This window comes from Falco punctatus, assembly GCF_963210335.1.
Source record: "Falco punctatus genome assembly, chromosome: 1".
Classification (NCBI taxonomy): domain Eukaryota; kingdom Metazoa; phylum Chordata; class Aves; order Falconiformes; family Falconidae; genus Falco; species Falco punctatus.
Genome location: NC_137580.1, coordinates 8,058,030 through 8,081,670, shown reverse-complemented (window position 1 = coordinate 8,081,670; position 23,641 = coordinate 8,058,030). Strand labels below are relative to the sequence as shown.

The 23,641-nt window shown below is 37.4% G+C and overlaps 1 long non-coding RNA gene across 1 annotated transcript in view; it reads right to left on the bottom strand.

Annotated features, from left to right (window-relative positions):
- Window positions 1-23,641, bottom strand: part of LOC308060855 — a 62,322-nt gene that overhangs the window by 19,476 nt on the left and 19,205 nt on the right. The window contains exon 1 of the long non-coding RNA XR_013926941.1: window positions 1-23,641. This exon is cut by the window's left edge and continues 12,413 nt beyond it; it is cut by the window's right edge and continues 19,205 nt beyond it. This is a non-coding gene — a long non-coding RNA (uncharacterized lncRNA).

Here is a 23,641-nt window from a genome sequence, read left to right as displayed (position 1 = left end):
TTACCAGTAGTAACCAGTCCTTTTCCTTAGGTTTCCATTCAATATCTATCTTTCTGAAAGTTCTCCATCCTCAGGCACATGTGAGTAAAAGATGACCAGTGTAGCTTTATGACCAACATGATACTTTGTTAATATTTTCCTAATGAAGTAGTCTATAAATAAACAAAATAAACATGGCTTTCACGCTTGATGATAGCGCCTGATATTTTCTCTCAACTGTTGTTCAGTTATTATCATTATTAGCCCTGACTCTGACCAATAAAAGAAGCTACACTGCCGCATGAACTTAAGCAACTCTCATGGGCTAACTGCAGAGCTAAATAACCTTCAATGAGACCACCACAGACATAATCTAATTTTGGGGTTTTTTATTGTAAACAGTACTATTTTAGGGCAAACACCTTTCCATTAAAGTCTGTTCAGTTCTGTAACTTTTATAAATTAAAAGAATCTATTATTTACTGAATATCTACTAATACACAGAAAAATCCCAAACCTCTTACTGTAAGGTGTATTACATCCCATTCAAAATATTTGCCTATAGTTAGCTATTAAAAATAACCTGAAAACACAGTTCAAGAGCTGCAAATTCTCTTTAGAAGATACAAGTCTTCACGTGAAGTTTTGCGTGAGAGATGGTTTAAGGATTTGACACACACTACGAAGTGTATTAAGCTCAATTTCCAGTTTTAATCCATAGCAGCATTTAAAAATCTTCTCTTCAATAACACTTCACCTTCAACAAATAAAATTCCTGCTTTCTATCTCCTGGATCTGAAATGCTTTCTCCTGCAGTCCCAAACAACTGGGGCAGGGCATACAGGGAAAGAATCAATGTTTCACTGTGCCCACTTCCTTTGCCCTTGAGCTTTGCAACTATTTTGAGCACAATTTATCCTTCCCCTGTACACCCAGAATATCACCTGGGAAGGAAACAGCTATTTTCCTTTCCCAGGGAAGTCTGTCACCACTCTGTGCTTCCAACCAGAACGTGTGTGATAAAGCACTCAACTTGAGGGAGCCAGCAAAGAGGTGCAGCCACTCATCAATCCCTTTAGCATACAGTGCTGTGATGCATGTGAACCCAATCTCTTGACCATTTTCAGGCATGAATTCAGTGCCATATGGGTATAACCTGCTGAGTGGCATTACAACCAGACTCCATTGCTCTGTTCAAGCAAATATGACCCTAACAGCTGCAGGTGAATGGAAAGGGAGTAAAGCACAGTTGCTACCATCCTGAGTCTCCACCAAACCAACAGGAGAGCTCTAGACTTACAGAATAACCAGCAGCCAGCCAAGAGGTTTGAGCAAACACCAGCAGGATGCCATTCAGAGGAACAAATGCCATTTCTTAAAAAATAGATCACAGAATGATGGGGAGTCTACAGCTACCAAGCCACACTGCGAGCAGCCACAGGTGCTGATTCTTCTATCAAAAACGTATCAAAGGAAAAGAGCTGCAAAGGGAAGAGCACTCTAAAGGCTTGCAGAGACAGAAGGTGGTCATTTCAGGTTACTGCTATTGAGAGGAAGTATTGTGCATGTGCCATTCACTTTTAGCACCCAATTAATATTTTAAAGACATTCTCAAGTACTTCTCATAATTTTATTATTTTTCACTTCTACTGTTTTAATGCCCTCTGAGAACCTTGAAAATCCAATGTCTTTCCATATTAATTTTGTCCTTTTCTATTTGACACACTCATTTATCTGAGTTTCTTAGCAAGGCTCAAATTAACATCTTTTTCTTTCCCTCTCGCTTCCTTGTTTGGAAAGTATGGCTTGTTTCACCTGCAGAAGATAAAGTATCTTAAAGCAAACAGCACACCACGCCACAAAGAACTCAGCAGCTTAATCTCAGCTTCCCAGGGCACGATTAGGAGCTGAAGGATCTATCCCACAATAAGGTACATTTGTAACAGCAGCCATGAAACAACAGGTAAGGAAATAAAAGGATATTTGCCGGTTTCGGATAGCTTGGGTCCAGGCATCACTAGCATTAAAATTTAGATTTCCAATTTAAAACATCAAAGCACACAAAGTCAGTTTAAGCAACCTAGGGCTCCCGCTAGAGAATTAAGGTAGAAATACCAAATCCAAAACTACAGTTCCGAAATCCCTAACCCAACACCTGCCTAACTTGAAGGCACCTTAAGCTTAGTCATATTCCACGTTGGTTTTCCAACCTGTGTTCTTTTATGAGTTACTACTGTTTCCTAATATGACAGATGCTTTCTATGCCCAGAACTGCCTCACTTAAAAGGAATTGACATTTTTAAGGCAACTAGTATGCAAGCAATCCCACCTGTGCCTACAAGGGGAAAAATCCGATTAAGTCTTTCACTGTACAGTTAAAACACACCAGCTCAGATACTCGGTGAGAGGGTCTGTAGGTACCTACTTTGGCAAACAATTTATGTGGCAAAGCTCCTCTAGCAGTCAATGAAACATGCAGTTCAAACCAAAAAGTGAACAGGCTCTGAATTACATTCAGGAAAAGACTGCCTCTGCTGACAACTGCAGAAACCTAGCTAGATAATTTTGCTGGCTAAATTAAATGCCTGTAGTAAAGTGCTAATGTCAAGTGATACAAGCAGTTCCCCTTTGTCCTAAAAATGCAAAGCGATGGTGAAAATAACATTCAGTAACCTTTCACTCAATAACTTAGACCCTCTTCTCTGGGCTGTTTATGTCTTGTAGCCACTGACTGCTAAATATAAATTGTACAAATGCTGCTGTAAGCAGAGAGTAGGTGCTAATATTCCTGCTTCTGCAGGCATGCTTAAGCTAGATGAGTCATGGTCTCACTCGCGCTATCTCTTTTCTTGTGACTATTGAATTCTTTTCTACATAGTGGATCAGTTTCAAGGGCAAAGTTAAGATTGCTGTTGAGATTGCAGCCCCACTCAGATTACTTTATCATTCACATCACTTTCCTGATGCTAAAGAGAATATGTATCAAGCAAAGCAGCAGCTCTATGACTATCACTCCTCCCCAGCTCTGCTTTAGAAATGGACAGACACATGCTGAGTTCCTAGAGGAGCTGGTTGGAAGCACTTACCATTAGGAAACGTTTCTTCAGCATGCAGGTGGTGCAAATGGAGATGCCTGCTTACAGGTCTGAGTAGCATTGTAAAGAGTAAGAGGGTGGGATTTCAGGCACATCATTTTTTTTTTTATTTCTTTCTTAGTAGTTAAGCAGATTGCTGTTCTCATGTGATTTTGGATGACTTTTGAGCAATTTAACTTGCCACAGTGCACAGGATCATAGATTAGTTACCCAACTATCTGTTTGCAATACCTTGCAGGCATTTATATTCTTTATCAGAACTACCCACAGCTGAAGCAGTCACTGCAAGCAATCATGTTGTCAAGAACAGATAACTGTAAGAGAGCTAATACCTGGATAAACATAAGAAAGCCAGTTTGGCAGAACAATGAGGGTAAGAAAGGGAGCTGTTAAGGATTGCCAAATTACCTGGAAGCAGATATTTTCATCTGAACAGGATGTGGATTTGTTAATCCCAGGTGGTCAAGAGAAACAGCAGAAAAATTTTTGTTCATTTAATACAGCAGCAATATCATGCATTCTCTAGGCCGGTATGAGAGAAAGTAACCAAAGACGACAGAGAGACCCACAAAAGGATTAAATTTAGAAGGTTTTTGATATTTATTACCCCTTCCATTTCGAGTATGAGGTCTAAGTAAACTGAAAATCTTCAAAATCCACAAACGCTTGGGAAAGCATGTGGCTTCCCAGCATTCAGATAAACACTACCCTCCATGTAACATCTCCTCTAGATCCTAGGATCCAAGAATTGCTATGCTGCCATCATATAAACAGACTTGCTTTACAATTTTGCATACCTCAAGGAGGTAGCAGAATTATGGCTTACCCTCCAGTGTAGTGAAGAAAGAATCCTGCACACTTGTGTTCCGTTTAACTTCACTATTTTAATGGAAAAAACTATCTGCTTACCTTTGTTTCATGACACAGGTGGGATATCACCAAATGGCATACACTCTTACCCTAGTAAAACTATTTCATTATGTTTTAGAAGTAAAACTCACAAATAAAGCAACTGTTCCCCATTACTCTTCCTATTTATTTAATCATTAAGGTGTTGATATTATCATCTAATATTCTTTTTCCTAATGCCTACATCAGAGAAGGATTTGAAGATGTGCCATCACTTTAAATGTAACCCAACAATAATGATTTTAAATAACTTTTCTATAATAGACTTTGGTCCTGAAAATTAATCTTTTAGAAATAAAACTCCTACAAAATCCTGCTATTACTGTTTCTTTTCCCTAAGATATTTCTGAGTCGTTAGCATTTCTCTATGTTCCTTATCTATCACCTACTTTTAAAAGCCATTATAAACTTTTAAACGTTTTTAAAATAGTTGCCTCATTTTCCCGTAACTTTTCCTTATGTAACGTCTTCTCTTTCTGTGCAGAAAGTGTACCAGCTGCTACTGTTGGGAAGGATCTGTGAGCAGTGTATTGTACAGGACTTTATTCTTGCCCTTCTACTCATAAGTAAGAAACTGCTGCTGCAAAAACGTGTTGGTCTTTGGCAATAAACCACCTTTCCAAAAAGTGAAAATTGAATTGTCACTTTCATAAAAATTTAACCCAGCAGAATTCAAATAGAAAGGTAAGGGGAGACAAGCCAAAAGTGACTGTGTTTCATGAGCACATAAACTGAATTTCAGCCTGTGGCCTTCACTCATCCCTGCTCTCTTTTTTTTGCAGAGGGCTTATAATTTTCAAATGATAGTTATCCAATCTTAAATGGATTATATCCAAAATTCTGCCCAAAGTAAGAGCTTGTTCTATGTGAATAAATATACGAGTTAGTTTCTATCTTTCTTTCCCTTTCTTGAATAAAACTGAAAGAACATTTTCCTAACCTCATTAACATTCTTCTAGTAGCACAAGAAGATACAGATACCCTCTGAAAATATCCCATATTATAGCATCTTAGGAGGAATAGAGTAGTAAAGGATAAGCATCAGCAGGAAAGATATACCCAGACATCTGAGAACTATCTATCAGATATCCTGTGTTTCTCTTGGCCTCTAGAGTCATATTCCATTAGCCAACATATTTAGTTCACCCACCTTAATTGAAATCACAACTGGGAGAGCAGTGATGTTAGTAGGAATTAGTTTTTGTCACAAAACATGCAATAGGATGAGGTTTTTCTTTGTTCCTGTATTCAGATGGACACTTGAGAACATTGACTTTCATTTAAAACCAAACCAAACCAAAACAATACCTCCTTCAACTGTGGAACTAAAGAAGCCTAGTCTGCTAGAGCTCAACGCCCTCAGGGCCTTCTCAGAACACCACAATGAATCCCGACTCTTACAATCATTATACATAAAACCACACGTAAGACAGCAAGCTGGCTGCTGCCACACAGAACGTATAACACATCAGTGCTACCGGCCATTCCTTCATTGGACATGGTAATTTTTTATTTTTTCTCTTTGCATTCCATTTACCAATTCTGGGGAGTAGGGGTGGGAATTGAAATGGATTGATTAGGTTCAGAAGTTATTGGGGAGAGTGGTGCACAGAAAGAGAGGTCTTAATCCATCATTTCCTTAAGAAACTCGGTAAAAAGTTTTATAGATATGAAGAAAATACTTTGAAATGTGACTACATCACACTGAGACTTTAAAACAGAGAGACAACTCAAGTCTTTTGAAGCTGTTATATATTTGAATTCTATATTCAGGTAAAAGAAGGCCTATTAAAATATTTTAGAAATGGCAAATATTAAATAGAATACAAGAACATCTTCGTAAAATCTGACTGACCATTTTGCCTCACAAGCAGCTTTACTGCGCTCAGAGAGGAAGGATTCAAAAGCAGCTAATTCTTATAAGGGCTAGGTATTGAGAAGTTTCTCATAAATCTAGCTTATGCTTTCTTGTTCAGGAAAGAGCTTAAATTTCTAGTGCAGATAGTCTTCTACTAAATACAGTGCCCTTTCAGTACAAAAGAGTACAAAAAACAGACTGCAAAGGCTTTAAGATTCACTATGCGTGCTTTTCTTCTTAACTAGTACCCTGTTTATAAAGATCCAATTACTCCAGTGGTCTTGTTTGCAGACATTAGGTCAACAAATAACAGGATAGATACACTTTCATGTGACTTGGGTAGCAAACATGAATATCTCATTCTGCAAATTACACTCAGAGGAGCACTTGCAAAATTCTACAAGCTTAATGTGATTGTAAGATTATTTGATGAACTATATAAACCACACACATTCATATAAAAAAATCATTAGCAGGTCATGGATAATTCACAGATAGAAAAACTGATTAAATCCCAAAGCTGTTATATACAGTGAATGGCTTGACCTGCTCTATTCAGTACATGCATATTGCAGAAGTCAAGTATATTGGCTCTTTCCTGACACTTCATAGATCTTTGCATATATTATTCTAACTGTTCCATAGATTAGACTAAGAAAAAGACGTTAAGTTAACCAGCTGCTTCTGAAAAATCTAGCAATTACAGTGATTCGTAAGCCAAAACCTAAAAATCCTTCACAGGTTCCATTAAAATTTACACCTTTTCCTGAATAAGCTATGGAATACAAAACCAATGGTGTTCCATTTTTTTATCGAAAAAATGCCTTCATTGTTTCAGAATAGCAGTTTATAGGTGCTCATTTGACTCTCTAGCCAAATAAATTATTATAGGGTTATTTAGAGTCCTGTTCCAGTAGAGTTAGTCCACGTGCAAATGCCTATTGATTTCAGTGGAACTTCTATTACACTATCTGCTATGAAGTCCGATTCCCTTCTCACTTAAAATCCTCACTGCTGTGTTTGCTCATTTCTTTGTATTATTGGTTCAAATCGTTGCGATATTAGAGCTAACATATCCAGAGTAAATCACTGAAATGAGAGAGACTAGAAATCAGAATGCTAATGTTCAAGATGGTCACTCACAAAAAGAAGGCTTACCTATTTTCTTTGAAGACTGCTAGGTATAAAGAAACCTAATCAGTAAATGACACTTAATCTTTCTTAACTCTAATATACCACATAATCTTATTTGTACCCATTGTTTTTACAGAAACCTCCTTCCAATGTAAGCTTAGCTCTATTTAATAATTAAAATTACTTAAAAGCAAAATTGACTACTTACAGGTACAAGAGCTGATTATGTTAATTTAAATTATAAATGCTTTTTCTTCAGTGCAATCATGTATTTTTAAGTCTTTTAGACAATCATGCTTCAAGCACATTTGGTATGGAATATATGAACTGATAACTTTCATATGGTAATAAGTTTCCAATTTCATGTAATCTTTCTTTCTTTTTTTTTTTTAGAGTGAGAGCATTTATCTTTTATTCATTACATAATCCTCTTTACATACAATGGCTATACAAAATATCAGTAATAATCTGTTTCATCCTTTTGATTTTTTGAGAATTTTATTCAGACCAAAATTTGATCTTCATGTTTTCTGGCTGCAAAGCTTTCCATATTTTGCTTGGTTCATTTGCTGCTCACACCCAAATCGGGAGACTCTTATGTAAACACATGCAGGCCCTCATTCAGTAAAATAGTAAAGCACCGGTATTTAGAGCTGTCTGTGGCATAAATGTGCCTTCTTCAGTGCACTACAGATAAAGACAAGGGCTTACGTGCTTTGCTGCATTGTAGAGAAACTTGATTTTATATTGATGGCATTATAGTCAGCCATATGACCGCACTCTGAGATTATAACATGTTAAAAATCAAGCAGGTTCCATGTATATAAGAACAGTTCACTGAAGAATCAGCTCTTTATATACTGTCTACATGCTATCTACTATCAAACCTGTAGAATTTTTTTAACCCTTCATACAGTAAAAATAAGAGCATCACTAGCTACCATTTAACATATTCAGAATAACTCTAATTGCTATGTTCTGGACTCTGGGATATTGTAACAGTTCGCATGGATGTTTGAGGCTGTCTGAAGCCTCAATAAAGATGGCAGAGATGGTATTTAACTCATCTCACTGTAGGCACACATATCTAAACCAGCCAATTATTTCTTCTTTCTAGTTACTGGAGAAATAGGTGTTTCTACAAAAATATTTATATCCTCAGAACACTGATATGTACCACATATTCCCTAAAACATGTTCCTGCTTCTCTCTGCTGACCACAGCAAGTCTCCATGGCCACACTAGTTAAGACCGTGACACTGCAGATGACTCCCACCCTGCTGGGAGTCTCAGCCCTCTCAAGTTTTTTCTTTAAAGTATGTTTTTTCCCTTAGAGTATGGTTAATTATTTTTTTCCATCACTTCAAAGCACTGATGTTCCGATGGAGGAACATCCATTAAAATGGGTGCCACATGAAGTGGCTAATCCCAGTAGTTTCTCTGTGAGCATTAGGCCCTAAAAGACAATACCACCTGAGATGCAATGTACTAGCCTTCAGTGGGTTACTGCATGCCCTGCAAGTGCCTGCGCAAAGGTATCCCCTCAGTGGGTCACTGATAGATCAACCAGAGGTGTTCAGAGCAGAAAGAGCCACAAGAAGATCCTGAGACACAAGACCAGCTGCTCAGAAGGTTAAATTGCTTGCTAACCCTAAGAATTGCTCATTCACCAATTAACCAAGGAATCAAAGACGCAATCAAATTTCCAGTCGCCAAAGATTTGCTATCTGTATAGCTCAAGAAGAAAAAGCTGCCAGGTATTTGCTCTTGCTTTAAGAATACCTAATATATTATCACCTATTCAACTTTTCCCATAGAGAAAATGATCAACTATGAAGTAGCAAATAAAGGTCTATTTGATACAGCTTTAACATTTTGCCTATCCTGCTGTTTGTGGAGGACAGATGCCACTATGCTTTCACACGTTGCTCCTTACCTTATTCCAGTGTGTGACCTGACTGGAACAAATATAGAGAAAGCTACCATTACAAAGGGAAAAGTATTGTACCTTGGATTGACTTTACAACAGAACACCTTATAAAAAGGTAAAATTATCTGAATGGTAACCAGGAAAGCTCTAATATGAAAGAAAAGGGAAGAAAAGAGGTGAGTGTGACCTTTAAGAAGATTCAGTTCTTTCTAACGTTTTCTTCATTCTGTATTTTCTGGTAGAAAAATTCTAACACGAGAAACGAATTGTGTTTGGGGACATAACTGAGCAAATACATTGCTATCTTGTCTTAAAAGAGCCAGTGCATTACATATAAGAAACAATGGAGCTTCACAGGACCACAAAAAAACCCAACCATACTGTTTTGGCCGATTTGACAAAGCAGAAGAACAGATTAAAAAAAGGCAATTCTAATAAATGAGATCAGGAACATAATAGAGAGTTGTGTGACGCAGATTCAGAAAGTTATCATCCTAGGGAGGCACCCATTAATCCAAAACTTTGTGAGAGCTCTGGAATGCTCCAAAACCTCTAATGCTGAGGGAAACAACATAACCTATAGTCCCGATAAAATGATCGAACTATTGTCACTAGCCCAAATGTTGGAATCCTGTTTGGTTCATCATCCAACAGACTATTAGCAGTTCTCCTTCAGAAAAGACTCCTGATAACGCTCTTTAATGTTTCACTAAAAAAGAACAGAAAATTAATTGTAACAAAGCAGGTCTCTAGATGCTGGATGGGCATGCAAACACATGAGATGTTTCCTAACTGCTTGCTACATGGATACTAATTTGTCTGACAGCCAGTTCTCATGGAGTGACCACAGTTTTTGCACTCTGTTTTCAGGCAGAAACAGTTCACAAAGATAAGGTCACTCTCAGAGAACTGAAATGTCAGACAAATCACCATCCAGCTTGTAAACTGTGCCTCTAAGGGAAACTGGTGTGATTTGCGACTTCAGGATTTGTTTTTTATTGTTCATATTCCTGAGCAAATCACTGCAGAGCTCATTTGTTCCAGAGCCTGCACAGCCACCACTCCAGCATGAGGAACTCACAGAAGGCATGACCACCAAACCCGCTGCTCTTTTGTTCACAGATTAGCACCTTCCAGAGGTCAAAGGAAAATAAGCCTGATAAGCTGATGCCAAGTCATACTTCACTGAAGAGATGGCTGACTGAAAGGGGCAAAGTCAAAGATCTGTTTGAAGCATGGATCATCCAGCACATCCTCCACAGCCAATTTCTCAAATACAATACAGGAAGAGAAAAAACGCAGTGCCTGCAAGCAATTTAAGAGGCTAAAAGGAAGTCTAAGGCTGTTTGTTTACAGTAGGAATACTTAGCTGAAGGTTCAGTCATTGGTTTATATGCAGATTTTTTTTTTTTAACATGCAAACCCAATTTTTTGTCACCTTCTCCTGAAATTAAAATTGTTACCAATATGGCTATTTAAAGCTAGGTTTTTTAAAATAGGTTATTATATATCATTTATCACATACTAAAAATTCCTATAAAACTGGACTAAAATCTAAGCTTTTATAGAATCTTAGGTGATACTATACCAGCTGTCCTATGTTTTAATTCACTTTTACCTACAGGAATGAGGTTCAGGTTAGGGAGCCTGAGTTCCGCACAGATATCATTACAAAATTTATGTATGTAAGAAAAATCAACAGGAGACAGTATGGAAAGTCATCTGCATTAGCAAAGAGTAAAACACAGCTAAATATTCATCATCAGCTATGTCGCTTCTGTAGTTCACTGCGTAGTGCTTGTTTTCCTATACCTGAAAAGTAAGAGAGAGGAAGTCTCCAGAATGATTTTTGCAAACTTCCAGATCCCCAGGTTTGACGCCCTGTACTGCCTCATTTTGTACATCATAAGTGGTTTAGCCACCAGTCTCACCCCCATTAAGGGATGCACAGATACATAAATGGAGTGCAAATCTCACGATATTCCTGTGTAAGATCTTCTGTTCAAGGTACTAATGACAGAAATCTACTTTGAAACAAGAAGGCAGCACATTGCCTAAAATTCCACCTTTGCAGCTTTGGTCAGAGTTGGGTTCCAGCCAGGTCATTAGCAGTGAAACATTATCATGACATCTGACTTAAGAGCATGCCTACAGGCAGAAACTGCAGGGTTGAGTAGCTGTGGAGTAGTCAGCAGTGTCTATTTCATGTTCCCAAGTGCATTTATAGGTGGCATTTATGGGACTGAAAAAAAGAAAAATATCATACTCGTCCTTCGTAACATTTAGAAAAATTATAGAATAAAACAGCTGCAGTAGGAAATATTTCTTACCTGAATCTGGCCTAATTCTGTCTATTCAACAGAGAGATCAAAAAAGGGCTAGTTGTGCCTTTAAAGCTGGTGCTGACATTACCCATATCCAGTGTTCACTTAATTGGGTCACACTCAGCTGTAGTGACTGACAAAGATAATTTGGTTACACATAGATTGTTCTGATTTTCCCCTATTGTACTTGAAGTGGATATTCTTGTAAAGGTCACTATTTTATTGCACAATTATTAGGTGCATCAGTACCTCCTTTAAGTGATGTGGCTAACATTAGCTGGTGGATTCTTTCTCAATTTGCCTGAATTTAATATCTGTCTGTGGAGGCAGAAGCCAGACACTCCACCGCAGTATCTGAATCTGTCACAATTATTAACAGTTCTTTAGACTTATAAAGCTCTGGGAGGGAAATACAATTTTTACAGTGCAGAGAGTAAGGGCAGAAGCAAGTGGAGATGACCGACCCCCTACCACACAGGATAGCTGTGCCTTAACTGAAAACTGACCCTGGGTTTTTTTGGCAGGCAAGCCATGTACCCTAGCCTCTAGACCATCCTCCTAAGCGCAAAGATAGCTGCATATTAATTAAATAAAAACTACTAGATGTGCAAGTCCTCCTTATGCACCCATCACTGAGACTGGTAGGTTTAAAATATTGTGTGCCACTCTAACCATCAGATGAAAGTGATTTTAATATATTTCCTCATCACATCCACCGACATCTTTTCCATTACTATCTTAGGAGGCTTTAACAAATGGAGGATAGATGGGAGAAAGTGTGTGTTAACGTTAAAAATGTTTTATTGAGGGTCTAGAAAAACACTGGCCAAGGATCTGTTTTCAATACATTCAATGTTGACGTGCTATTAAAGAAGGTCTTCCCCCCTTCTTTTGTACTTCAATACTTGCATCTGTCAATAAATTAGCACATTTCAATTACAATAAAGTTATCCTATGTGGTCTGAAGTAATTTAATTATTTCCAGTGTAAGTTAAATAGTCATCTTTAAACACAGCTCTTTAAAAAAGTGGGTATTTTTGGTTCAATTCTACCCTGGCAAAATCAAGAAAAAACAGTGCCTTGAATCTCAATAAAATTTGAAGCCATCTGAATTATTAAAACACACACAAGTCCAAAATAAAGCTTGTGTAAATCCTGATAAATCTAAACATTTCAGATCATGTCTTTTGAAATATCTTACTGACATAAAATGAACATTTCACCCTAGGAGCAGCACTGATTAAATAAAAAGTGTTGAAGATTGATATTTCAGCAAAGTTCCATTTTGAAGGTTTAAAGATGAGAAAATTTTGAAAATTTGTCTCCTAAAACTTCATTCTTGACTATGGAGATTTTTCTTGTAAAAGGTATTAAACCCCAACGATTATAAAGTAACAAACTCAAAACTATAAATCAAACAATAAGGAGCCAACGTGGCCTGACATTTCCTTTGTAGTTCCTTGATTATCCAGTTCCCAGTGTAATAATTTAGAACAGCCCCAGGTCTGCCCTGAGTTGTACCTTGATCTCTGTAGTTGAGAAAAGCAGATCTAGCTTCAGGAGACTGGCAGAATGCAAAGGTCCTTGACGAGGAATCTTTTACCTAACAGCTTAATCTGTGAAGAGAAATATCTTGCCTAAATGGTTAGACCAGGTTTTAAGCTGTTCTGCAAAGGAAAGTTAGTGAAAAGGATACACTGAAGATCAGTCTCCCCTGTGCAAGCAGATACAAGGACACCCACATCTCACTTTACTAGTAAATATAGAAGGGTTTAACCAAGCAGTTGCTCTTTTCTTTTTTGTTTTATTTGTTTTTCTTCAATAAATCACCTAATTTTTCAAGTGTCGATCAATAGGTCAATCCCCAAGCACAGTTTTAACATATGAGGGAAATAATTCAACTTGTGTATGTATATTTTTAAGTCCTGGTCTTTTGCTGTAGGAGTCAGTGCACTCTATCAGCAATTACTGTATATATTTAGATGCTGTCCAAGCTGCATAAAAATATTTTCTACCTTGAAAAAGGCAAGCTGCAAGAAAATGTCAAATCACGGAAGGGATCCCACTTCAATGTTAGCTATGAAAAAAGCAGAAGTGTTTTTTTGCAGTAGTTGCATTGTGTTTTTAATCTATCTGTAAGACAGTATAACATAATAGGAGAGAAAACAAACGCCACTGCCTAACCAAAAGCAAACTTAGAATAATTGAATTGAATTTCCATCCAGTCTCACTAACGGGTATCCTCAGCATAATTTATGAACATTTCATTTTGAAATATTTATTGCAATTTTTAAAGGTGGATTAGTAAAGATCACTTCAGCTCTCCACATTACTTCTCTAATGCCCATGCTTTAATTGAGTTTATCCATCAATGTCGTACACTGTTTGGAGAATGGATGCAAGGCTAGAACTGTTAGCGCTGCATCTGGAAAAGACTTTGATTTAATTAACAATAGTATCTCTGCAGAGAAGTTAAAAGGGTATATTCATTCTGTTCTAATAAATTGGATTCAGGCTTTTTGTTCGTACAAAGAGTGGTGAGCAATGTTCAGGTCTATTTCTTAGAAGTGGCAGGACATGAAACAGTGATAGGTTGCAGAATGGTAGTAAGTTCAAACTGTTAAAACAAACAAACAAAAAAATATTACCTGGCTGTATTGGAAACATACCAGCAGTACTGTGTTATATACTTGCACATGAAACACTATTGCTTCCTTGTTTCTGCACTGGTTTCACGGGCCAAGAGGAAAATTCAGTTTCAAAACCAGTATTGCAAATACAGGTATGGACTTCCACCTGGAATGCCTGAGACATTCTTTGTTCTTTTTGCCTTAGCAGACAACTCACTGCAAAGGCTGAGTTAAGATAATTACTCACATGAGGTATGCATTCAAAGGGGACCAAGATACATTGAACATGTGTTGATATTGCCAGATGACTCTCATTCAGCTTCATGGTTTTCAATACATCTTTGTTTTGCATTTTGTACAGTCCACTGAGCATCTTTAAAATAACAGCCAAATAAATGTGGTTGGGGTTTTTTGTTTTGTTTTGTTTTTTTAAAACACATTCTGGTTAATGTATGAAGTACAGAGTTGACCTTGGAGCACAATACAGAGAGAAGATAATGCTCACTTAAATTCTCCCTAAATACAGTTGAACACCAGCACCAGCAGAACTGTTTTCCAGTATTTGATTAAGGTACAGAATGCAGCATTAAACGGGTGCATGATGAAATTTATCCTCTGCTTTATATAGCAGCTTCTAACCTAGTGTGTCAGAGGCAGTAACAACACGACAGAAGCAGCAGTAACAGTGGTTGTTCTCATTTTAATCCAGAAATCTTATGCTTTAATGTCAAACAACAAGAAGTGAGAACCTTGCAGAAAGATAAACAGAACATACTATTTCTGAAGTAGAATACACTAATCAGTACCATACAGCAAGGACTGGTGATGCTAAACAGAACGTGGGACCCGAGAAAAGAGCAAGAACCACTGATAAATCCTTCAGCAAAAGCTGATAGAAGATTCTGAAGTATTGATTCTATCTTTTATCTTCCTAGGCTATGTGAGCAAGCAAATAAACAGCAGGACAACATCAAAAACAAAACTATTCAATAGGGAGGACAAAGATCAAAGTAGTCTTGAATGTATTTTATCATTGTTTCCTGCTGGTGAGTATCGTTAAGTGGAAGCATAGTATAAATGCATGAAAGCAAAACCAAGGTTATGCATTTTGTACTAGAAGACCATACAACACATCTAATTAAAGTATCTAACAATCTACCAGTTTAAAGACAAAAAGAAGTGGTATTATTACATGCAGAGGTTGCATCTAATAATTAGTAATTCTACAGTGTTTTGAAGCACTTTGGGCTGAATCCTCTGTGTAGGGTTTATTTAGCTTTGTTGTGGTTTTATTCGTTTGCTTGTTGAAAGAAAAAGAACAGGTCGTAAGCTGTCACCATCAATAAACAAGGATGATTAGGTGCCTCTTACTAAACATGATAACATTTCACCTATCATACAAACATCTTCTGAATTGAGTAGTCATATGAATAATCCTAAAATCTGCCTGAGGCACTACTTGATTCAAGGTAGCTGTAATGAAGTAACAAGGACCACCTAAAAATTATCCCCTTATGGTAGGGTAAAGCCACTTCAGGATCCAGAGAAAAAAAATATAAATCAAAGTAACCTCTATACTGCATTTAAATACCATCAAGCTCAAAACAGGGAAGAATAAACACTGTTTTAGGTAATATTGCACTGGCTCACTTTTCTATGAGGAAGGCATACTCATAAATTAGAAATATATTTAACGGTATGAAATCAAAGAATATTTTACATCTCAGGAAGCATATAGTAGAATGTTTTTGACGTCCTATAATTATAATAGGACAGAAATGCCTGTGAACAAACTGCAAGTATCCTTTACTGTCAAAGTTTGCTTACCTTCCTGTTGTTTGCCCACATCTGCCAATTTTTAAAGATTTTCTATGGAGTATTTCTTCTAAAAAAATACAGATATAAGAGCATCAGAAACATTTAAATTTTAAAAGAAATATTCTGTGATTCAGAAAGGAAGAAAAGATTAAGATCATTAATACATCTTTAGGGAAGATTTTCAGGTCATGTAAATCGTCAAAAGTCATTCAAGGTCTGTAACAATTAACATCAACCAAAAATCTTCCCCATTCACATCTTTGTAGTTCAATGGCTTTCAACTTTTAAAAAACTGCAGTCCACCAAATTTTCCTGTGAAGATGCAGATCACCTCAAAATTTTTTCACATATATAGAGTATTGTAGAACATTTATTAACTTTTCTTCTGCTTTTCCTAATTTCAGTTTTCCTTAGAAACAATCCACAGATCCTCACCCCATGAACGACTGATCACAGGTCAAAAAAGAAATAAATCCAGTGTTCCAATTACAGGCTCCTTGGTAAGCATTCTCTGGTAACCAGACTGTAGGTACTGTTTGGAAGTTTTATTTTAGTTCACTCCTTTATTCCCTCATGAATCTGGACTGTAGATGCTTTAAAGTTTTGTTATTCTTTATTTAATTTATAATCTTCACACAAAAACCAGTGAGAAAATATTAGCTTCCAGAAGGTTCAAATTATTATTATTATTTTTCTTAATGAAAAACTGGGTGAGGATGAAACAGAAGAACAGGCTGTCCAACAACGCTAAGGAATTCCCATCCTTGCGGGTATTCAGCAACCTCATTGCACACAGCCACAAGCAACCTGCTGTAACTGGACCTGCTTGGAGCTGGAAATTGCACTAGCTGACTTCTGGAAGTCCCTCCCAGCCCACATGATTCTGTGACTGTCCTGGAGGTGACATTATAGAGGTGTGTTAGACAATCCTAGACATTCAGCAACTGTGCACATTTCAATCTCAATTTTCTAGTGATCTTCAAGCTTCCATGCCTTTACCCATTCTAATATTTGTGTGGTCCCATTGCTATACTTCTATAAATTCACCCAACCCAAATTTCCTCCAGAATAACAGCCGTGTTAACTGCTCTTCTGGGCTAGATTTGTTTTGAGCAACTCCTATGTGTATCATTGTCCAGCACTAAAATTCAATGTCGGTGTAGGTCACAGACACCATACTAGCAATAGGTAGATAATCATCCAATTACTGGAAATAGTGGTAATTCTAACAGACTCAGCGTAGCTGCCCAGAAAGCAAAGTGTGTCTCCTGAGGGCTTAAGGATTTTAGCTTCATTCTTTACAGTTCTTCTCAAATTCTTAAGGTAGCACAGAAGGACTTGGAATCGCTCACAGAAACTTCCAGAATATAGTCCTAGAAGAAGGAAATTAAGTTAATGTGATGCCAATGAAGCTTATAAATGCAGTATTTCTAAGCCCCAAACAGCACAAATTTGATGCACATATTGCACTACATTTATTTACATTAGTATCATCTTGTTTACAGTCCATATACTCCTAAGACTCGCAGCCACAAGTTAGCACCTGCTTGGCTTGGAATATGAAGATTTTTTTTTTATTTTTTTGGGGGGTGGGGGAGGGGTGAGTGTGGATGGGGGTGGGTGGGTCATGCAATTCTATAGTTATGAGATGAGCCATCCTGCCTCTAAAGAAACAGTGTGACTTAGGGTTGACAGTGTCGAGCACTCGATGACAACCACCATGGCCAGTCATTGTTTCTTTTTTTCACTAAATGTGGCTTAGATAACGTAAGTCATACAAGCTATGTAAATTCACCCTTATTTACAGGGATAAATTGGATTTTTTGCTTTCTGGAACACAGTGTCATGTTCTTCAAAAATTATCTGAACTCTTTGTTCCTCAATGTACAGTTTTGCATTTGCTCAGGGACAGGTATATACCTTATAATTTACTATTCTATTAATCTTAGTTTTACCTGTAAATAATATTAGAATTATTTAAAATTTTCTTTCAGAAAAAAACTGAATAACATGGGGCTGTTTCCCCGGCAAATCCAAGTAAATTTTTTCCTCTGAATATTAAAGCTAATAATGAAATATTGAGATGCACCAATTCTCATCCTTCTAACAGAAACAATTAAGTACAGAATTGATACTGTATAATGCTGGTTTTTCAGCTGAGATACCCTCTGTTTACATGGAGGGCATGACAAAACCCTACCATGTCTACACAACGCATGGATATGAGTCTCAATATTTTTCTGCTGTCAGCAAGCAGTACAGTTTGAAATCTTATGGCCTCTAGTCTACCTGAAAAAAAAAAAAACCCAGCCTATCAACTTACTGAGTTAGATCAAGTAGTGATATATAATTCAAAGTCCCATGTGGAGACCAGTGTGATTCCACAAAATAGAATTTTTCTTTTTTTTACTGTTTATTCAAAAAAATAGGAAATGTCACACTAAATAATTATGTTAAAGGTTAAGAATGAAAATCGAAGCATGCCAAAAGGTAGAAATTAAAATCAAGGTGTACTGTGCAACATAGCTGAGATCCTTTAAGCACAGACACTACAATCTGAATGCTTCCTTGCATAACATGCACATACACTATATGTTCCTTTCCTTTTCCTTCTCCCGCCTCTTTGGCTCCCAGTCAAAATGACCCACTGACTTTCATTAGAAAAAGGTCAAGTGCTGTGAATGAGTCAGTTTTCTCATTTGGAAGAGAAGAGCAGCGATATTCAACCTGGTGGACCTTCCCACCAGTAGACCCTAATACTCACCAATAGCCAATTCAGACACAGTGTAAGAATAAAGCAAGCATATGGTGAAGAAACTCCCCAGAGTCCAGCGATTTGCAGCTCAGGGGTTAATGAAACTGATGTGCTGACTATTCAAATCAACAGGAACTGAGCTTTGAATTCACAAGTACTATATGAATACTTAGACTGATGGAAAACTAGACCAAGCTTGACACTCAGAATTGGTGAAAACTTTCTACTTTAATTTTTGTTCCGCACTAAAACTGGATAAGAAAGGGGAAACAAGGAAACCCTTAAGATTCTGTGAAGATAAATTCCTTAGGGTTTGTGAAGCAGCTCAATACTACAACCAAAAGATATAACAAAGGAGCACACAAGGAAATTAGTAGTTTTGTACTCTGTGGCGTTTGGATGGCAAAGTAAATAAAGCTTAGGGGCACCTACTATATGATCCAGTACAAGTAAATGTTGAACAATTAACCCCAGGGTGACCACTGTATATCTGTGTATAAGTGCATATGTAAACTGTACATATACACACACAGAGTATAAAAGACAGAGGTCCTGTGGGGGGGAAAACCCTCTGGTAATTAAAACCTTTCCAACTGTACATTCATTGAGCAGCTGAATAAAATTTCCATAGATTTCCCACATTCTGACATGTGAAACTTGTTCTATTTTTCTTAATGTGTTTCTCTGGGGTGCAAAATTCATACATCTAAATTTACACAACATCTACTGATTGACCAAATTAATTTTCAACATTCTTTGATGCACAGGAAATGCTTTCCCTTTGATTGTGCTACTTTTAAAGATATACAAGGAATATATATGCACTTGAACATTTTTTTTTCTTTATTTTAAATAATTACAATAATTACATTTTATTTAAGTATTTTAAGGGTGTTTTTTTCTGTGTACTCAAGTTGACTTTATTAACATCTTTTTTTTAGGTACCAAGAATTTTTAATGTGCTTTTTAACATACCTGGTTAAATAACATGACAACATAAAACTAGGAATTCCTCTTCCTACAGTTCATTCTGAAAAAAATCACAATCAATAAGCATAACTCTGCCTCATCTCTACCACAGAGCAACAACTCACTCTGAAAGCTCAGATACAAATTTCTGAAAAGCTGAAGTGCAAGAATAACAAGCAGATGACATCTGTTTCCCACAAAAAGGAAGCTATTAAGAAGATATTCTCCTCCTCCTCCTCCTCCAGGTCATTTTGACATATAGCCTAATACCCTAGTAACACTTTTAAAGGCATTCTAAAACCTCCAGACTACTTAAACATTATGTCAGACCCTGCACTGCTAACCCTTGACCTTGTCTGTCCCAATTATGGGACTTGCTACATGCAAGATCAGCTTAGAGAAAGTTGCTTTGGAGCCCAAGATAAGAAGCAGTGCAAACCTTACAAGTCACCACATCCCCGCAGAAGATCTGCGGAAACCCCAAGTGATGTGGGAAGATCTACACTGGGTTTGGTTACCGAGGCATATTTCACTCCAAGAAAAAACATTGCTGAGAGCAGTGACAAGTAGAAAGATAGCTCTCAAAACAGTTTTATGTAAACGATACTGAATTCTTACTTTATTTACAGATCTTTTGAAATGCCTACCTTTGGAAACGTGCTTGTGAATACACTTTCCCTTTCTTAAATCACACCAGAGTTTTTTCACAGGCTTTAGTCCACAAATTCACATCCTCTGAAGTCTTGCTTCACCCCTCAGGAACTACAACAAAAGCTCATAACAGCATATTGCAAACTTTTAAAACTATTATTTAGATTGTTTGGGAGAAAAGTCGGGGTTATAGGAAACCTAATCATTAGGAAGCCTTTGGGTGCGTTGTGATTCTAGACTTGTTCCTGTAAAACTCCAAGCTTCACTCCCAGGGAATGCAATAAGTTAGAAACATCAGAGTAAACAAGGCAGAATCATCTTCCCAACCAGCACCAATACAGAAAGAAAAATGAAAAGTAGTCTTCGGTACATGAAGAAGCTAAGAAGTATTGTCTACGTCTGGCTCCCTGATACAGGTTGCAACATTTCATAAATATTTGATTTTACTTCTGCGCTATGGCCAAGTCAAAACTCAAGTTGTTACTAAAATGTCACTAAGCAGTGTTTCTGAGGATATAAATTTGAAAGCTACGTCTAAAGGTACAATTGATTCAGCTGGCCTTTCCATGTTACCTGAGAATACAGATATTCTAATGGTTAATGCAGGAAGCTACTGCATGTGTCACACCATCCTTCTACTTGCTGTAACCTTCCAGTGTAAGTACATTTAAAAGTACCAAAATGTCAGTACCAGAAAAATAAGTGCACCCAAAAACCTTAACTATAACAAAATCTGAGATTTTTTTTTTATTTGCTTTCACCTGAAGAATACAAGTTAAAAGATTAAACTGACTCTTCAGTAAGCAGCTAGTAAAGGGCCAAGGAGGACCTTACAAAATAAGTACCTACGCACTCCTGGTAAATGTCTATAACTAGGAATGCAGGGCAATTTCCAGATAATACTTAACCCAACTTTAAATATTCTAGCCTAGGCTTCCAAGTCTCAGTAGCACAATGTTCACACAGGCATATTTATCCTGCTAGAATGTAATTTATCTTGACTCAGTGTACTCCTAATGAAATAACTGGTGCACCTTGTCAAGTACCATGGTGTTCATTGCGCAAGGGGCATTGCAGCCTTTCACTCTGTTCCTATGTTGCTACTACTGTGTTTCAGCTGAGACATCGTTTCTCCACTCTTTGACCTATTTGATGTCAAAACTAACCCTGAGTACTGTACACAGCAAGCAGGACAGGTATTAAGGAAAGAAGTAAGCCCCTTCTAACCATAAAATGTTTGCTGTCTGACCTAGTAATCAGTGCTTAAAGAACACACGCATTTGAAAAGCATTACCACTGAAACATTATCGATCCAATAACTCACTTCTATATACAGCTGTGGGCACGCTCTGGTTTGCTTATGGGGAAGCATTTTCTGCGTAAATGAATTGCTTCTTCTTGAGCTGTCAAATGTATAAAGCATACAAAGCAGCCAGAAACCATCCAATGATAGCGTATTACCACATAATCCCAAACTTCATCGGAAACAACTCAGGAAAGCATTACACTGTGTGTACAGTAATTTAAATTGTGACTTTTTTTGATCGAATAATAGAGGTTTGTCATATTTCTAACATGCAGGTAACAAAAAAAGCTTTCAGTCCTAAAAACGGCCCATAGATAATTTAAATGCATATGGTTTTTGCAGTAACAAATTAAAGCTTGGAGACTTGGAAATCCTGTCTGGTGAGCAAGTTTAATAGTTTGTGTAGATGGAGAGGGATTATGTGCCAAGGCAGGAAAGGAGAGGTTGATGGCTTTAACCCATCTTCACATTCTCAGAGTTTTAAAGCTGGTCCTGAGCCAACTCAGGCTTCTGCTTTATGCTATAATGTGTTATCCTCTACTGCCAAGAATAACTGGAAAGCAGCAGACAAACCAGTAACATGGCAGGCAGCAAGAGGATGGGCAGATCAGCCTTTTACAAGAAAATTATCTGATGGAATAAGTATTCTCAAGTGAGATTTCTGCTTTCTTTCCTGCATGGAAGAAGTAGAGAAAATGCAGAGTCAAGTGTGAAATCAAGCACCGACCGTAGCATTGGCACTTTGGAAATCAGGATAGGGATCTTCAGTTTCATCCATAGCTTTTTAACTGAATCACAAAATATTTCAGTGAAACAATTTAAAAGTCTGATCCTGCTCTCAGATAACTCAGCAGCAAAGTTACTGTTTTCCTATACGGGCAACCCATCAAAACTGTAGGTATTATTTTTCTCCATTTACCCACCTCCAAAATGGTGTTCACCAACAAAGAATTCCCATGTGGTCTTCCACGTACACTTCAGTGACTTGCATAAGTTTTTCTCCATAATCATAGTATTCTGTAGCTTTCCAAGTTCAAGAACTTGTGACGATATGAATCTTTCCTACCTCAACAGCACATCAGTCCTGAGTACATGGACAAGTGGGATACTCATGAGAAAATGAACCTTTGCCATGTATTATTCACTCACTGGTGCTGAGCACAGCAGCAAAGCCTTGATTTTACTAGGCCATTATCATGTATTTTACACAAGTCAGTCGTCACTGCTTCACCAGGAAGATGCAAAACACAGTGAAACAACCGTGTCAATCTCAGACTGCTGCTACACAAACAGCTTCAGAGGGCAAGCACTTGGAAATGTCTCTGAGACACAAGACAACCTTCCTTCTCCCAGAACCAAAATTCAAGTCTGAAAAATATATTGGATTACTCTTCCCTGTGTATATGATATAATCAGTTAGGTTTTAGTCACTACACCTTGAAATGTATGAAATCCCTCTTTTTGCTAAAGAGCAGCTATGAGAAAGGTTTCGAGATTAATTAAACCCAGACTGCCATCTAAAACTGCCTGCAGCTCCTGTGAACCTCCCCAAGCTCAGTCCAAGGGATCATCACAGAATTGTATGTAGCTGAGGCACTCTGGCTTCTCTCAGATGCTAGCCCAGGGTGACAGCCTAGCTTATACAGCCCACAGGTAAGTCTATGCACAAGCTCATACTTTATAATCTGTGTTATCTTCATTTTTATTTATTTTTTTTATCTGAAACAAATGTCACGGAACATCCTCAATTTTCAGCACGAAAAGTATAGTAGTCGGATGGAATAATATTTGTTCCTGGGCAAACAGTGAGCACGTAGCCTCATACTTGTGAAGCAGTAGATGGCTCATTCCAGAGAGCAGTGCCGGTTTCATGGACTTTTAGTGGGCCATACAACATTGATGCCTAAGCATAGGTGGCCTCAAGATATCAGATCTCATTAACCATTATATTGTTGTTTTTAGAAAAGTTTTGATAGAGTATTTCAAAGAGTCTCTTGAATTCAGTAAATTAAACTTGTTTTCACCCTCTGAGACTAGAACAGATTCATTTGGAAACTTGTCTGTGCAAGTGCCTAGATAAGAAAAGAGCATCAAAAAAACCCTCCCTAAACCGATCGTTAATAAGGTTATTTACTCTCATAATATCTGTGACATATGTTAAACCCAGGACCATTGTTATAAAGGCTCTCACTTGGCTGACCTACATAACTCATTCATGGCTTTGCTGCTTATGCATCTTTGATACATCTATCCAAAAGAAATCTCCATAAAACACGTACACCA